The following is a 5,715-nucleotide window of genomic DNA, read 5'->3' on the forward strand; positions in this document are numbered from 1 at the left end:
CCTGGTGTTCTTATGAGTGTGAACGTTGTTTTATGTAGTTATACTTCGGAAACATGAACATCTTCAGGCTCGGGTGTCATGAAGATGGACATTTATTGGAACACTGAGATCGAGCACAACGCAGTGGATTTTGTTACAAGCGCCCGTATCTGCATCTCTTCATCCCTCCTCTTCTCACGTCAAAACTTCATAGCAACCTAACAACAGTAGCAAACAATGCAAATGTGGAACCATAATGGTAAACAAAACGCTGCATTACATTAGACTGCTAATGCAGTAATGGTGATTGAAAAATGTGTATTTCCCTGTCATTCTACATTTATCACAAAACAACAAGTTTGAGTGCAGTTTACATCATTGTTTGTATTTATTTCATATTTGTTATCATGACTATTCACTGGTTGCCTATGAGGGCTTGAGAGGAGGCGAAATTGGGAGTGAGATATTAAGAATGAGACAAGATGAGAGGATTTCTCCGGTTGCTTAGGAGGCTTGAGAGGGGTGAGACATTTGAGAGTTTAAGAGTGAGACGAGTTTGAGGGATGGCGAGATTGAGGGCTGGAGTTTGGGAATGGTGCTTAGTAACATTGAGGTTAGATACTGATAGCAGGACGAGATAGGGGGTGAAGAGTTTTCCCTTCTCGTCGGGTCAGGCAGCATCCTCTGGCTGCTGGGCGACGTAGAGAGGGAGACACGAGAAGAGCAAAGGATTAGATATAAACACTTTCCGCCGGGTCAGACAGCATCCTCTGACTGCTGGGTGACGTAAAAGTGAGAGAGAGAGCAAAGTTCAGACATATAACATACAACAAACTGACTCTCGCTCCCGACGGGTCAGGCAGCATCCTCTGGCTGCTGGGCGTTTAGTGGAGCAAGAGACAGGAAGGGGATGAACAGGACAAAAGGACAGATCCTTCGCAACTCAGGACAGCATCCTCAGGCAGCTAAGCTGGCAGCTAGGCGGCGTGGAGAGCTTAGGAAAAAGTGTCTCGGGTCCGTTTAGGAGAGACGAAAACAGAGAACCCCCCCCCCCCCCCCCGGTCGGGGCCTGCTCGGCAGGTGGAGGCAAGGCCTACTGCATGAGGGGGCTGAAATGGTCCTGGACCTGAAATAGAAGAGAGGAGATGGGACAGCAAGGTTGAGGCCTGGAAGGCTTCGCGCATAAGCAGCAGAAGAATAGGATGTGGCCGGGGGTCCCCTCAGGCCGGCGAGGAACAGCCGGGCGGCAGTGGTTGAGACGAGAGGCCGACCCGGACAGCCGGGGGAGTGAGACTCACTTCCCCCCCTGAGGGAGCCCTGTGCGGACAGTGCGATATAGAATGGAGCAGAGGTGGGGAGGAGGAGGAACAAAAAACAAACACAGACAAGGAAGTGGAAATAGTGCTGGGTTAAAGTAGAAAAAGAGAGCGAGATAGACAGGAGGGGTAGCCAATAACACATACGTGGAGCAGCGCTGGCTATGCCCTAATAATTGACGAGGCGAGCGCTGCATTGTGTGATTGGCAGGAAATACTAAATGAGGCTGAACTGGGATCAGCTTCCACCCGGAAGAGATCGCGGACGCTACCGGGCAGGATGCCACGGAGGGAAGGTTAGACAGGCTAAAGAAAAGGAAATAGGATAAGAAAAGAAAAGCAGCGCAAAGCAGGAGAGAGCCCTCTACGGCATCCCCCGAATTACGCCTAAAGGCTAACATTTAAAACACCTTTTCTAAGGGGGTGCAGTATCTCATAGCTATTTAAACCAGGGAGGACTCCGGACTGAGGCGGGGGGTGGCTGGCGGGCCCGAGGATCAGCAGGAGCGGGAAGAACCCAGGAGGGGCCCGCTATCGGAGCCAAAGCAAGGCTTGGGACCAGGGAAGCACAGGGGAGACGTGGCCGCAAGACTCCCCATCCGACCGGCTCCCACAGCTGGACAATACAACCCCGGGAGATCCAGGAGGAGCTGTCCCTTGCGGGAACCAAGTGGGGGGGGGGGGGGGGGGGGGGCGCTGTATCAGACCCGTTACCCCACGCACCACAGTGGCGCAGTGGGCAGGCTCCCCAACCCCCCCAGAGACTCACAGACTATGATCAGAACTGAGACAGTGACTAGGATGGTTTACTGCGTTGTGGGGCAATGTGTGGGAGGGTGGGGGTCCCTCAGGGGTTAACTTGTGTGAGTGTGTGAGTGGTTGATAGGTAGGGGAAACACAGTTGGGGTGACGGTGAGTGCATGCTAGTAGCGGGAGGCGGGGTGTAGGGAGGAATGGATGCGGGTGATTGGATGGGAACAGGGCATAAATAGGGGGGATGCATTGCCCTCGACCCCTGTTCTTGGTGTGAATGGTAGAAGTGAAAGGATAGAGTGAGTGTGGAAAAGGAAAGAAAGAACAAAAGGAAAGAAAGTAAATCACCACTTTATTTTGTGTTTGTTCCCAGTACCCTTCCCTTGCTTATATTTAGGGCTTCTGTTTTTCAGGTTTTATTAATTGTATTTTTCGGGTGCTTATTTTTAGCTATTCGTTTTTGATATACTGTATGAAATTAATGTTTTCGGTTACTTTCCAAAATGCTTGAGCGTTTTTTTTCTGTCAAAATATGTATAGTAACTCGAGAGTACTTGCACACTTAAGTTGTACCTTCTTTCCTTTGCTGTCTTCCACAACGAGATCCCTATGGTCACGGGCACATTCTTTTGGGGGGTTTGTGTGTAGGCATTTTTGTACATTTCGCCACAATTCTATTTAAAATCCTCTGTATGTAGGAATGTGCTGTCATTCAGTAGTTGGGGCAGGTTTATTGAGAACGAATCACTGATAGATGCAAGTCAGGAGGACGGGACATTGCCCAGCAGCACTGAGAAATGTATTTATTATTATTTTTGTAGTTATTTTTTAATGGGAAAGGGTAAAGTCAACGTGAATAGATTAACCATTTCCACAGTTTTTCTGGTGTTTTCCGGTGTTTATTGGCTGTCCACCGATTTCATTTTTTTTGTATCGTGTGTTTTATGGAGTTCTATCGATTAAAACTGAAAATCAGAAGCCCTACTTATATTTATTTCGTTGTTTAAATAAATACGGGCTCAAGCCTAAAATACCTACCTTGTTTGACTCCATTCATCCTGGAATCCAGAAACATTACAATATACAGTGGTTTGCAGAAGCATTTACCCCCTACCAGTAATGTCACATTTTGTTGAATTACAAATAATGTATGCACAGTTTTTCAAATTAACTTTTTTTTATTCAAACCTGTAGTGGTTAAACTGAACACTGTTATATGAGGAGAAGGTTAAATGTCAGCAAAACTTGCAAAGAAAATGTACAAAATGAAATTTACTGGTTGCATAAGTGTTCAGCCCCTTAAGTCAGTACTTGGTAGAAGTAACCTTTTGCAGCAATTACTACTATGAGTCTTTTTGGATAGGTCTCTACTAGCTTTGCACAGTAGGATGGTGAAATGTTTGCCCATTCTTCACTGGAAAATTGCTCCAGTTCTGAGAAGTTTGTTGGGGATCGTCGATGGACTGCAATCTTCAAGTCTCGCCATAAATTTTCTGTTGGATTCAAGTCAGGACTTTGACTGGACCACTCAAGAACATTAATTCTCTTCATGTTAAACCACTCCAGTGTAGCTTTGACTTTGTGCTTCGGGTCATTGTCCTGCTGAAATGTGAATTTTCTCCCCAGTTTCAGAGTCTTGGCTGACTCAAACAAGTTTTCCTCAAGGATTTGCCTGTACTTTGCACCATCCATTCTCCCCTCTATCCTGACAAGCTTCCCAGTCCCTGCTGAAGAGAAGCATCCTCATAACATGATGCTACCACCACCATGCTTGACAGTTGGGATGGTGTTGACTAGGTGATGTGCAGTGTTGGGCTTGCGCCAGACGTAATGCTTGGAATTTAGACAGAAAAGTTCAATTTTTGTCTTGTCTGACCACAAAACCTTGTTCCCGGGAAGTGTTACAGAGTTTCTATGGATCAGGCCATAGGAGGATTGGCAAACTCTGTTTAAAGTAAAGCCTTCTAATTGCCAATTATTTTTATTATTTTCTCCCAATTTAGAATGTCCAATTATTTTTTAAGCTCAGCTCACCACTACCACCCCTGCGCTGACTCGGGAGGGGCAAAGACGAACATACGTTGTCCTCAGAAGCGTGTGCCGTTAGCCGCCCACACACACACTGCAGGCTCACCATGCAGCTACCCAGAGCTGCAGTGTCGGAGGACAACGTAGCTCTGGGCAGCTTACAGGCAAGCCCACAGGCGCCCGGACAGACTACAGGGGTCGCTGGTGCGCGGTGAGCCGAGGACACCCTGGCTGACCTAAGCCCTTCCCCTCCCCCGGGCGACGCTCGTCCAATTGTGCGCCGCCCCCCTGGGAGCTCCTGTCCACGGTCGGCAATGGAATAGCCTGGACTCAAACCGACGACATCCAGGCTATAGAGCGCATCCTGCATCCACACGGAGCGCCTTTACTGGATGTGCCACTTGGGAGCCCCCCAAAATACACTTTTATTACAGGAACAACACAAAAACAAATGAATTGCAAGCCCATGAATCAAGCTAAGTATGATAATATAACCAATATATATGTAGTAGTATTTACAATTAAGGAGAATATAACCGATACTCAAGGAATGCTTTGTTTTATTTAGACAATTTTAAGTTTAAGTTAAAAGAGAATATTTTTTTTAAACAGCAATGAAAAACATCAGTAAACGATACCCTTTTAAAGGAAACTGATAAGAAAATACACAGTATCATTTGAAATGTATTAAGGTAAGTAATAAACTGACTGTTGTGATTTAGCAGTTGGTTCAAACAATTTAACAGCAAATGCAGTTTTTCTGTATAATTCTGTGTAAATAAATATAAAACTATAAACTATATTGTCCAGAAATAGGACAACATTTTTTGTTTTTATGCTGTGTTGTTTTTTGGATGATAATAATAATAATAATAGTAATAATAATACAACGACAATACAGTACAAATTTCACTGATATAGCACTCTTTATGCAAGCATTCCAGGGCGGTTTACAAAAAGAAATAATAACTGCACGAAATGCTTTTTACAGGTACAAATCTTTTTTTTTTTTTACAAGAGTACAAATTTATTTTACAGGTAGGTACATTTGTTTTTTATGCACACAAATATTTTTGCTAGTTATTTCACTCCATATATTTGTTTCGCTGCAAGGTTATGGGTTTTGGAAAGCAGATTTTAAAGAGAGTTCAAGTGAACCTTTTCAGTGAATTCAAGTTGAAGGAAACATGTAGAACTATCTCCATTTACTAAAACTGGCTAAAGTGCGCTTTCTCCACAGACAACCCCTAGGTCAATTTCTGTCTGTCATATGTACATGTTGCCAAATTAAAGACAATATGTTATTAAAGTGTTTTATATGGTACAAATTATACAAAACACAAAGTCTAACCACATTTTTATATACATGATTTAAATAAGTGAATGTAAAAAGAAAACAGTAAAATTAGCACCTCACATTTTTTATCTTTTAAAAAACAAATTTTATTTGAATTCCTTTATTTTATATAAAATATATAGTGATCCAACACCCCAAAAATATTCTAAATAGTAGTAAATATTAATAATAGAGTAAAATAAATACAGTAAAGTTTGTGTTATGATTTGCCCCTTTCACATGTTTTAAAGCCTGACCTTGTCCTCTCAGTAAATATACTGTTCAAACACAAAGACGAATGAA

Source organism: Acipenser ruthenus, chromosome 1, assembly GCF_902713425.1.
Source record: "Acipenser ruthenus chromosome 1, fAciRut3.2 maternal haplotype, whole genome shotgun sequence".
NCBI classification, from domain to species: Eukaryota; Metazoa; Chordata; class Actinopteri; order Acipenseriformes; family Acipenseridae; genus Acipenser; species Acipenser ruthenus.